At 35.4% G+C, this 13,648-nt stretch overlaps 1 long non-coding RNA gene across 1 annotated transcript in view; it reads left to right on the top strand.

The window, feature by feature from the left end:
• Positions 1-13,648, top strand: part of LOC309500905 — a 197,969-nt gene that overhangs the window by 131,554 nt on the left and 52,767 nt on the right. The gene's annotated exons all lie outside the window — the stretch shown is intronic.

Here is a 13,648-nt window from a genome sequence, read left to right as displayed (position 1 = left end):
AGGAAACGGAAGGGAAGGAGGCCTTCACAGGGGAGAGACTAGTTGACGCTTCAGGGCTGCGTTGTCGTCATGTCCAGCCGCAGGTCCTTCATCAGATCTGGATATGGCTTGGATCTGGCAGACTGCGGTAAACCTCGGGATAAACAAAGAGACTAATATTAGCATAGACGCCATTCTTCTTTTGATGTAACGAGTGCATCAGGATTTATGGGAAGTGTTCCCGATTCCGGCTGACCTAATCTATGCAGCCTACACTGAATTATAGAAGTTGATAATGTGTTATGAGTATGCTAGGTCAAAGAGATGTGTTTTAGTCTAGATTTAAAGGTAACTATATAGTAGGTGAAAAACAGTATGTGACAAAAGAAGTATGTCCGAATGTACAGTAGTCATAAAAGAGTAGGCTAAAAGTACCCAGATTACATATTTCTTCCGCCGAGATTCTGAAGTGTGCATACGATGGACACTTTACCATCCCATGAGGCCACGGGAGAGGATTTATGAATGTCAGTGAATGCACATAACTGACACTGTAGGTCACATGATAATGAGAACATGGCGAATGTAGTACGTCCAGATTATATTCATACTACACACATTCATACTGTAGTAGAACATACTGTTTTAGTGGTCGTGAAGTAATTACTTATTCAAAATAAGTATGTTTACAGTTAACACACAAGACATTGTCAACAGAGCGAAGAATTGACGAGTCACCATGGAAACAGATACTAAGAAAAAGCATGCCATGCTTTCTTCTTTTGTTTAATGGCTTTTTACATACTTAGTGCATATCGCCACCTATTTGGTGGTTGTGCAATAATTGTTCTATCTTTTCGTTTAATAATCTTTAAACACTGTGAATAAGAACTATATTGTGTGTTTGATGCTAATTTAAATAAAAAGACCAAAAATAACAGACTGTGCTTACAAAGATATCATGGCTGTATAAGTTTATTTTTTATGTTTAGTCAATTTCCTTCCACGTTCTTTGAAATGTAAGATACGTATGTTAGAAAACGTCCTGTTGCAAAAAAAGAAGCAGCAGAAAGAAGATCAACGATGTGTGAGATGAGAATTATATCTATATACAGTATATATATATATATATATACATAGTAGTTTTTAGAGTGGTGCAGGTATCATGTCACTTTGAGCTTATCGGCAGGCAGGCCAATCGGCAGTTAGCATCACGCTGATTCACTCGGCAAAAATCAAATATAGGCTTTTGGATTATCGCAAAAAACAAGCTCTGTGAGCAACAAAAGTTTATGATACTTACACGTTTTGTCCATCAAGATCATTTTCACAGGTAAGCATGACTTTTATGAATTTTGAAGCCTAAATGCAGCTGCTAGAAGTAAAAAGCTAAAGGTACGCTATGAACGAACTACACCACGGTAGCTCGACTTCAACGTCACCATCACTAAGTTTCTGACAACTGTTTCACTTTTTATCTAAACACATTTTCCTAGAAAGTTTGGGTTACAATAGTTTGTAAGAGCACAACTATAAGCATAACCAGGCTGTAAAAGCGGACTGAGTTTACCTTTTCTGTGTGAAGACGTTTAATCTCCTCGACAGCCTCTGTAGTCTCATTAGCCACTTGTTAGCAACTGCCTTTTTCAAGACACGTAACAGCTTAAAAAATCACGAGTGGGGTAATACTGATGTTTTTTATATCGTAGAATAAAATGTAAAAGTGTCTTGAGCTTGTGTTCACCACAGACCTTATTTCAGCCATTTTACCAAAATCACATAAAAAAATTAGTCCCGAAGTCAATGGAACCGGAAGTGCTAAAATGCTAACTCGTTCCCGCATTTTGGCCAACAAAGTGATGTTATACCTGCACCTGCATCAATAGGTCAAGTATGCGCTGAACACAATCTGAAGTAAACTAACCCTGGAACAGAACAGGTTATTTTCAGAGAGTAAGTTGCTATGGCTACTTACATACCCTGAATGTTACCTCCGTTTTTGGTTGAGGTTGAGGTTGAGGTTATCCTCTTACTTATCCTTAAACATGTCACATAATCTCGGATAGAGCATTAACCTTCTAGCAAAGATTTGCTTTTAGTGCCACTCACTCGAAATTTCATTTTCAAAGCACAGCAACATGTACACCAAAATGATTTTATAAAGCATTGCCAAATTCACATTCATCCGCTTCGGAAAAAAACTGTCACTCACAGTCCATTTCACTTTTGAAAGTTTCATGAAACGTGCACAAAGCAGCATATCATTTTAAAGACGTCACCACAGTAATGTTTATCAATGAGCTTGGGTTTATATTACAGTAGCAAACAGCAAGCAGAATTGCTATTCAAAATTGAATGTTAGAAAGTAATTAACATAAATTCCATAAATTATGGGTTAATAAGATTAATAATTTAAAGATTAATAAATGCTGTATAAGTGCAGTTCATTATTAGTTCTTGCTAACTAATGTAATTAACTAATGTAAAGTAATAAACCTTATTGTAAAGTGTTACCAAACATTAGAAGTTCCCAATGCTATTCTCTTGAAGTTTTAGGACTACAAACTGAAAATTGAATGAAGGAGGACAAAGCTGCTGTGGCTCTATGTTTATAAGAGAGGCCATTTTGAACTCAGTCACTTCCTACTGACTCTATATGTCCCTTCTGGAACAGAAATCCTGTGAGGAAGCAGGAAGATAAGCAGGTCAGAGAGTTCAAAATATAATCTGACTTCAACACACCATACCGCAGAGCAAATAAATTCTGCCTGATTCTCCTCCAGTGTATGTTTGAGGATTCAAAGGCAGATAAAGAGACACCACAAACCGGTTTAGCACAACAGAGAACAGGAAGAAAGTTAACAAGACAGGTTTCCATGGGCATTGAGGGTGGATACGCCAGCCTAGTTTATTTGTTCCCTCTAAAACGGGGCTTTTAAAGAAACGAAAAGGTCGACACTAGTAGAGGAACAGGAGGAATTGGCCCGCCAGCTTCCTCAGCTTCAGCAGAGATGTGTGAATCGATAAGATGGTTGGGGGTTGACAGAATGACAGCCACCGGGAGTCCTGAAGGACATCCTGTGAGGGAGAGGAAAAGAGGAAGGGTAGAAGAGAATCTGACAGGACACTTTAATGAATAGTAATTATTTTCAAAGGAAACCGTTCTGTGGGTTGTAATCTTGAAATCCGTTTCCCACTTGAGGAATAAAGATGTGATTTGTTACTCAGGCCGACGGGAGGTTTGAAGAAGAAACAGAATCCTGACACAGAGGGTAAAAGTTTAGAGCAATGAGTCGTTTTGAAGAAAATCTCTTTTATTGTGACTGAAACTCTAAAATATTACCGTTTTCGAATCGATTTTTTTATCTGTGTTTGTTTGCATACGATTCACCACCAAACAGTAAAGAAACAGTTTACCCCAAAAAATGAGAATGCTGTCATCATTTACTTACCTTCATGTTGTTCCAAACCTGTATCGTGCACATGATCGGCTAAGTACAAAAAAGAAACTAAAGCTAAATATGACTATACATTATATTATACATTTTTATGACTATACATTATTATTATTATTGTTTAAATTAAACAATCAAAGAAATATAATACTATTGCAATAATAATAATATATTGTAAAATAAAAGCTACAATAATAGAAAAAACTATATTACTAAAACTATAAAAAATATATTTTTAGTGAACCAAAGGTAAAATAGCAATACTAATATTGATGGCTGTCTTAATGTTAACCACAGAAAACCACAAGGAGACCGTAAACTCTTTTGTTGACAACAGATTTATAAGCAATTCTTCTTTTATTTGTTATTTTTTGTTCCACAATAAAGAATGTCATACAGGTTTGGAACGACATGAAGTTGAGTAAATGAAGACATAATTCTAACTCTCACTTTAATGAGATAAGCTGTCCTGGTATTATAATTAAGGTTTCCTACTTGTCTTTTTCTCCTCTTACGTTGATGAAAAGCTCCTACGTACGAGCAAAAGTTATGCAAGATTTACTAGGAGACAACGGTTTAATGTAATCCTAAGGCCAACTGAAAGTACAAGAACTGAGGATCCCCTCCCAAAAATAATGAAATAAAGGGACTTTTTTGCACCAGTCTTTCTTGATCTTCTTCTTTTGCGCTCCAGGCAATGTGCAGCTGACAAAGAGAGTGAGTAAGTCTTTAATGACACTGGCTCATTTGAAGCTGTGCAGAAAAGCAGTGAAAGAAGCATTGGGGGAAACTCTCATGTGTGTCTGGCCTTGAAATATGTTGTCTTTCACGCATCCAATACAATGTTTAATGATTGAATGAAAAGAGAATAATTGGATTTGGAGTGTGCTGGATGTCATATTATTAATTTTATGGCTTTGGAATTCATAGAATGTACTACTGTGTATCAAAAACACAAATGCTAAATGTTTTACTATGAAGCCTACTATAACTGTACAATAGTTTGGTTGTTTTAGTATTGCGCACAACTAACAGAAAGCAATACTTGCACTTGACAACAGACAATGGCAAAGTTTATGTTGGCCCTTAAAATATAAATCTCAGGGTGAACTGAAAGTAAACTTTGTTGCACTCTGTATATCTCTGCATTTTCATACCCTAAATATACAGTACCATTTCTCACAACATGGGGAAGCTTTCAATTGTATTATACCTTAAATATACCATCTCTTCCAACATGAGGAAGTTATCAATTGTAATTGTCAATAAATTAATTGACCTACACAGAATAGTAATGTACATTACTTGAGTTAAAAATTAACTCATATTTCGGTATACAATTAATGATTTAACAATTAAGAACAAAGTCAGCACACTGTGGCTCCCAAAGAATTTTTTTTAATATATAACTTAAATGTGAAGCATAATCCCTAATACAGGTTTCATACGGATGCACAATATATCTCTAGGCCTACCATATCTGTTATCGGCATTTCAGGGAGTTCAGAAACAGTTTTGAGAATTACTCCCTTTAAAGTGACTTTGTGCTTCGTAATTTTGCTGAACTTTTTTCATGCTCAAACAGCAATATTTTACACACTAAAAAGTAGTATAAGTATTTAATAGGTCCTCATTATTCATTGAATTCATCATCAATCATTATTGTTATTAATATAAGTGCACTGATAACCAAAAAAGTAACATGTTACTTTACTAATCTCTGTACAAAACTCTAGGGGCCCTATTTTAACGATCTAAGCACATGGTCTAAAGTGCAGGGTGCAAGTGCACTTAGAATCCACTTTTGCTAGTTTAACGTCGGGAAAAATGGTTGGCGCGCGAATAGGGTTGTCCCTATTCTCTTAATGAGTAATTGGTGTGTTTTGGGCGTAATGGGAAATAAACCAATCAGAGTCTCATCTCCCATTCCCTTTAAAAGCCAGTTGCGCTCGCGCTATGGCGGATTGCTATTTACATGACGGAATTTGCAAGCGGAAAGACTGAATGCTTCTCCAGAGATCAAACGGAACTGCTCGTGTGCGAAGTTAAAGCGAGCAAGCAGACCATCTACGGGACAAGCCGGTTTCCAACCATATCTTTATGTACCCAATAGTAATCTTTTACATTTTAATCCTTTTATTTTTAATATTTGGCTAGTTTGTGTGCTGCTGCCCGTCCCTGTGTGTGTAATAAGCAGAGTGTACGCGTGTTGTGCACCCGTCTATAGGCACATATTACTAATGCACCCTTTAAATAACAAAAAAATATATACTGCGCAATTGACTTTAGACCAGGTTTTTGTTGGCCAATGGCACAGTCTATTTCAGTTGCCTCAAATAGCAACACGCCAACAATGCGCCCGAACACACCTCTTTTTCATACCAGCACACCCATTGGGGAACAGATGGGCGCAAATGCATTTACTATTTAAACAACGTGGCACAGGACGTGAAAATGATAACTGCGTCGGGTTGAAACTAGCAAAAAACACTTGCGTCGCGCCTTGCGTCGCATTGCGCCGGGTGTATGATAGGGTCATAACACTGATCAGTACCTTATGATTCAAAATACCAAAATAGAAAAAAAGAATTATATATATATATTCTGGTCACACTTTAGTTTAGGATCCAATTCTCAATGTTAAAGGACAAGTTCGGTATTTTACACTTAAAGCCCTGTTTTCAGATCGTTTCTGATGAAATACAATGGTTAAGATTGAAATTTGGACAAATGCTGCTGGCCCGAGAATTTTCGGTTTCTGTGGTAGCACCCCCCCCACCTCCACAATGGTTGCATAGGTGCACTGGAATAATCCTTCCTAAAACGCATTCAACTTTTGTTTACAAAGACGTGAAACTCACCGAGTGCTCAGGGGTGTTCACTGATATGCTCACACAAAAATCTGCAAAAGATGCTTTCCAACAGGTTTTATCAAAGTTTTTGTCCAACTCTGGATGAAAAACTACGATAAAACCTGTTGGAAAGCATCTTTTGCAGATTTTTGTGTGAGCATATCAGTGAACATCCCTGACCACTCGGTGAGTTTCACGTCTTTGTAAACAAAAGTTGAATGCGTTTTAGGAAGGATTATTCCAGTGCACCTATGCAACCATTGTGGAGGTGGAGGGGTGCTACCACAGAAACCGAAAATTCTCGGGCCAGCAGCATTTGTCCAAATTTCAATCTTAACCATTATATTTCATCAGAAACGATCTGAAAACAGGGCTTTAAGTGTAAAATACCGAACTTGTCCTTTAACTAACTACATACAACTTTTACCTCAGTAAGCTCCTAATTACAATTTATTAATAGTTAGTAAGGAAGTTGTTAAGTTTAGGTATTAGGTAGGATTAAGGGATGTAGAATATGGTCATGCAGAATAAGGCAATAATATGTGCTTTATAAGTACTAATAAACAGCCAATGTCCTAGTAATATGCATTCTAATAAGCAACAAGTTAATAGTGAGAATTGGACCCTAAACTAATGTGTTACAAAAAGGACTAATAAACAGTAATGCAATAAGAATATTGTGTATGGATTGGCAGTAGTGCAACATCAGTTATTGTCCTTGTGCAACAGAAAATTGCAGCTCTTACCTTAGCTTTCAAATTTTGCATTCAGAGCAAACAAAGTAAGGTCTCACCCTATCTATTAAGTGGCCAACTTATATAATGCCATATGGTGACAGGAAACATATGATAAGGCAACATCCAGAAGAAGTGAAATAAAGGACACGAGCAGCAGTGTGTGAAAACAAATTCTGCCTTTGTTAGTGAGCTTCATGCATGCCTGGAGAGACAGCATGTGCTAGAGAGAAGCGATCACGTCAATGGCAGGGTGGTTTGTGTGTCTGTCCCAGAATGAAGCGTCCCTGAAGATGTCCAAAGACTGTCTCTCCCTCCAGAGTTGACATGAGAGAGTTCCTCTAATCCAGACTGTCAGGAGGAGAACCAAGGACACCCAAAATGAGCAGTAGGCAACCAATCCATATCACTACTGTCAAAATTCCTGGGGAGGAAGACAAACAGAAACGAGTGGATCATGTCAAGCAGAATGCAAATCCAGATGATGAGGTGGTGTGTGTGATTCAGGATCTGCTGGGAGATGAAAATAGCACGGGCCATGGGAGATAACCAGTGATCCTAGTGAAACAATGTAGGAAGTGGCACTACTGGGTTCCTGAAGAATCTAAATGTATATATCGGTCAGCACGATTTTTTCAAATGTTTTTAAAAGTCTCTTACGCTCAGCAAGGCTACAATTATTAAATTAAAAATTCTGTAAAATATTTCAGTGAAATATCATTGCTATTTATAACTCTTTTCCAGTTTAGTATGTTTTAAAAAGTTATTTATTGTTGTGATGGCGCAGCTGAATTTTTTATAAATCAGCAATTACTTTTAGTCATTACTCCAGTCTTCAGTGTCACATGATCCTTCAGAAGTCATTCTAATATTCTGATTTGGAGTTCATGAAACATTTCTTATTATTATTGGCTGAAAGCAGTTGTTATTAATATTTTTGTGGAAACTTTAATCAGGATTCTTTGATGAATAGAAAGTCCAAAAGAACAGCATTTATTTGAAATATAAATGATAAAGTGATTAGGTGTGACAAAGTGATTACATTCAAAAGGTTCTGAGCACATGAACGCTATTTCTTACCATGCCATATCATGTTGTCATGAATTCTTTAATGTTCTTACCATACGATAGTCTATGTTTTCAACACATTTAACATTTAGTTTCTTTTCTTAAAAAACGAAATGCATTATGAGTTAATGCATTAGATTTTAAAGAAAAATAAATAATTATGCTATACTATGAATAAAAAAAAACGTTTAATTATTGTGATCATCATTGTGATAAAAGTTTGAAATTTCTGTCATAAAATCTAAAATATATAATTTGAATGTTTTTGAGTCATCAAAAGACAATATTTGATTCCCTAAATGTAATGAATGAATGAAGTAATGAATGCATGAATTAATGAAGTAATGAATAATGAAGTAATGAATGGATGGAAGAATGGATAAAATGTTTATTGGTCACTAACCACTATCATTCAGATTAAGCCTTTATATCAGAATGGATGGCTCTTGGCTAAGATGTCAATTAAATAGCAATAGTCAAAATGTTATTTTTCAAGACTAAAAGTCTTTGTATAGTGAGAGTCACAGCACAGCCAGTCTCCTAGCAGCGAGAGAGCCGTCAGTTCAAGCGAGCTGTTGGTACACTAGAAAAATTCACAGTACTGTGAAAAGCATATCACATAATTGTGATTTCTCGTAGCACTTCGCAGTGCTCTGGAGATAACTGTCATTACCATCAGCATCTCTCATTTCTCACCTACATACTTATAAAATAAAACCTTCACACAGTTTTGACAAGTTGGTAGTTTTCTCAAGGCATGTGTCTAGTTTCCACAATAATCTACAATGCTGCACTGCCACCATAAAAACAACTTCAGCCCGCTCTGATCAGATCACAGCACAAGAACTTCTACACAGAGTGACAGAGTTTCCCCCACAAGATCAACAGTATTCACTCTGTTAGATTTCTCCAATAAAGCAGTGCAAAAAACAAACAAGTCACTCGGATCAAAACTTCAAGTTCTTAGGATTTTCCTCCGAGCTTAAGAAATGGATCAAAGACTTGTTTCTGTTATTTTTTTTCTTAAAGCTTATGTTTTACTTTATCATGTGGTCCATTTTAAGCCTTATAAAACTCTTTAAAAAAAATCTTACAATAAATAAGAAATAAGAAAAGATAATTGAGGTATAAAATACACTGCTGTCAAAAAAGTGACAATTATTTAGATAGATAATTTACTGTTTGGAAAACAAACCAAACCCTTCTATTGGTAAACTAATAGGCTTTTCTAAACTCGGCAACCTGGCAAGTGCACAAAGTATGAAACATCAGAAACTTTGTTTTGTTTAATCCCTCTCTTTTTTTCAGATGTTCCAACAAAACTTTGAAAGTGGTCCCCATTATAAGGACAATTTTACAGGACAGTTTTCAACAAATAACTAGACTTTAATTTGGATAATGGTACATTGTGTCCCTTTTTTATCTATCTGCAGACTAAAAAAAACATTGTAGTACATTTGATCAGTTTATCACACAGTTCATGAGTTCTCAATTATTTTTTGTTTAAGTATTAACTTTCCTTAGAAGAAAAAAAATTATATAAATGATATAAAAACAATATAATAGATTTTAAAAAAAACAATAAGAGTATAAAGCTATGAATAGCATAATTTAGTTATTTGACTTTGGAAGAATGTGGTTTTAATGCTCAAATTGCAATTTGGACTGCAGACTTTGGCATGTTGTCAAATCTGAGCACAGATCTAAAACTAGAAGAAACATTTCTAGTTATAGATAGATCTTTTTCTCGGGAAGAAAAAAGTCAGAATTTGCTCTCCTTTTAATCTGACTGCGGCCTAGGAGAAACAACAGATCTTTAAAGATATATTGTGATTTTACTTTCCTATGGGTAAAGTTGTCAAATTTAAGGTTTTCGAAATCAATTAAATTATCATCGTCCTAATTCAATTCAATCAATTCACATTTATTTGTATAGCTCTTTTCACAATACATATCGTTTCAAAGCAGCTTTACAGAAAAATGTCTACATTACGATTTAGATTAAGTTTTTATCAGAGGTGACTGTACATACAGTTCTAAGATAATACAAATAATGCAGTTATAGTGAACATCATGTATTAATTTAGCTAGAAATGATGATCTCATTAAAGCAGTTATTACAAGATGTGATAATAATGATTACAATATACAGTATAGAAAATTTGGCAGCTGTGTATGTTGATTCAGAGTTAGCATCATTTGAAGTCCTTGCAGGAGTTGGCGATGGGCATCCCGAGGAAGAAGCAGAGAAGCAAATGGAAAATAATTAGCGTAGCTGCTGTTCATAACATTTCAAGAGAAAGATAATCATGTGCATTTAATCTGATATAACTGGAGTACATGGTAATGAGATGCATTATGTGAATAAGAGATGTCTTTAATCTAGATTTAAACTGTGTCTCTGAGCCCTGAACATTATCAAGAAGGCTATTTCAGAGTTTAGGAGCCAAATGTGAAAACGCTCTTCCTCTTTTAGTGGACTTTGATATGCTACATAAACCATTATTTTAGCCGATTTCTTTTACTCCTGATGATCAGGACTCTCATAGACAGTGCAGTGACCAATGAGCATTTGTTTGAGGCATTTATTTATGTGTCACCATTCAAACAAATAACCTCCAGCAGAAGAGGGCTAGACTTCCTCAAAACAGTTGGCAAATGCAAGAATCAAGTTGTTGCTAGAGCGACGCTGCCTTAAAGAGGTGTTGATCTGTGGCTCTGATCAGAATTATGTCTTTTTAAAGCTTCTTGAAGTTTGCTTTATGACATTTGGCTTATGTGGGTGTGAGCTTCCGGAGTTGAAAATCCCAAAACGGTACTCACAGAACACAAGGAGCAGCTCAAAAATGAAGACAGACGCAGTGAGTGTCTTTGAGTGCATAAACACTGGCTGAACTGCAGAAAGCCACTGAGTAATGTTCAATATTTTTTCACTTGACACCAAGATTCAGTTCCTGGCATTTGTTCTAGTAGGTGTTTGATTAAAGTGGATGGTGTTGTTGCCGCCCTGTTGTTTTGTGTTTTCCATACTCTTCTCCTTGGTTAAAATTCAACACAATGCCTCCATATGAGCTACAAATAAAAGACCTTTACTCTCCCAAACTTTTCGGCTAACTCGTTCTTGCTGTGGCATTTGAGCAAGGGAAAATAATTAAATGTGCCCCACTGAACTAAATTAATATGCCTGAAGTCACAAGTATTTAGTGGGATTATTAATTAATGTATACCTGCTAAGTGGTCTGGAGTCACGGTAGCAAAGCCTTCGGCATGTAAATGATCAATTATTTAATGACTCACTTGTAATTTTTGTTTTAAAGTAGACCTCCGATCCTGAAAAAAAAAAAAAAACAGCACTGTGCCCAAGAAATCAAATGCCATCAGACTGGACTCCTGAATAGCAATTAGATTCGTCACATATGTAAGCACTGAAAGGGCACAGCTGCACCAACACTGTGCACTGAATTTATGAACTTTTCAGATTGAAATGAGAAAGCAATACCAATGTTTGTAGTGTGACCTGAAATACATGCAAAGAAATACTGTTTCAGAATATGAATTTTGATATATTTTGAGATATATTTAATTTAAACCTTAAAATGCCTAAATATATTACAAACTATACCTATAGAAAATAACTTCTTTGGTGATTTTATTGCAACTACAATTCAAAAGTGTGGGATCAGTACGTTTTTTTAAAAATGTTTTTGAAAGAAGTCTCTAATGTTCATCAAGGCTGCATCGAAAATACAAAAAAATTCATTGGATGAACATGATTTTATCATGCCACCTATATTCCATCTAAACAAACCAAGTTAAGTCAACCAACCTTTATCATATTATTTGAACACAAAATAGATGTGTTGGTTAAACATGATATTAACATTTCCATTAAACTCATTTTAATCTTTTTTGAGTTACATGTTCATTCTTAGTTAATTTAGTGAGATTACTTTGAGTGTACAAAAAAAACACAGAAATCATGCAAACAATTTAAAAATTTTTTTTTTTTAATTGGGCTTTAACATGCACCAGTTAAGTCTGAACTGCTTTCTTCACTTTAAGTATCCCATTCATCTGAGTGTTTGTAACATGATATATAAGAAACATTTAGCTAACAAAATCTTGGCTCTTGAGAAAACTGATCCCCAAGCAACGCTTGCAGGACTTTAACGCCCCCTTTTTCTTAACACTTCTAAAAATTAAGCAATTTTAACACTTTCCTTTTTGGGAATTTGTAAGGTAAACCATGGCCTGATACAGAAAAATGTTACATTTGAAAATAAACATGAATTTAACAAACAATTGTGAGTAACAATTTGAGCTGTAAAATAATAATAAAAAAAATTGTCTGATGAAATACTGGTGTATATATAAAACATAAAAATAAATAAATACATACCTTAAATAAATAAAAACCTTACAGCAGCTTGCTGTGATGAAATCACATGAAAATTATTTTGATAATTCTAAATTACCAGTGTAGCTTATGTTCCTTCACATCTTAAAAATTAAGCAATTTTAATAATACCCATTTTGGGAATTTGTAAGTGTAAACCTTGGCCTTGACACACACACACAAAAAAAGTAAAATTTGAACAAACATGAATTTATAGCAAGTGTGTAACAACTGCTCCAGTCAGTTGTCCCTTTGGTAAAACACTGTTGTAGTCTCAGTCCATCTTTTTCAAGCTCACTTACTCCAAAAGCTTGTTTTTGAGGAACTGTGCCTTGGATGACAACATCTGTCCATTTAGATTTAGAAAGATCTTCTGCAAGACTTCAAAAGTGCATTTGAGCTCTGGTGGGTAGCTCAGGTTCAAACAGTATATCAGTCCAAATAACAGAGCACAAGCCTGACTATTCAAGTCACTGAGCACTTCCACACCTTCAAGGACACCAATGTCTGCTGGGTCATCGTTAGGCAGCGCTCCCTCCTTCAGTATGACATACACTCCTATCACAGTTTGCTCCATGGTACTTTGTGACTCAAATTCTGAATCCTGTGGAATAAGAGCACAAGCAAAAATTAGCTCAAATATTTATTACAAGAAATGCACACTTAAACACTCACTGGCCACTTTATTAGGTAAACCTGTAAAGTAAACTTCAATCCAATACAGGAGCTCTGCTGTGAATCCTACATTTACAAGGTTATAATTATTCAGTTTTTAAGATGAAACTGTCAGAAAGGTGATAATTCTACTGTTTATTATTGAGGTCACAGTGGGTGCTGGAGTATAATGTGGTGCATTATATTATAAGATTGTAATAATTTATTTGGCCACCATATTTAAAATAAATTAGGTGGCTAAAACATTAGAACCACTTTGGAATATAATGCACTGCAATAAAACAAAAGCATACATGTACAGTTTCTGATGCCATTTAAAAAAAATGCAAATTAGGCCCTTTGAGAGCTCAACCGATTTGAATAAAAAAATATTTGTTTTCGTGCATCAACCAATTCACATAAGAACTGTGTACCATCAGTTTCCTATAAATAAACAATTTGTCCAGCTCAGTTATTTGACAAAGTTATGTGTTCTCTCGAGTCACATGT

This window comes from Leuciscus leuciscus, assembly GCF_965113295.1.
Source record: "Leuciscus leuciscus genome assembly, chromosome: 6".
In the NCBI taxonomy this organism is placed as follows: domain Eukaryota; kingdom Metazoa; phylum Chordata; class Actinopteri; order Cypriniformes; family Leuciscidae; genus Leuciscus; species Leuciscus leuciscus.
Note: the sequence above shows the minus strand (reverse complement) of the source record. Positions and strands in the feature narration are given on the sequence as shown.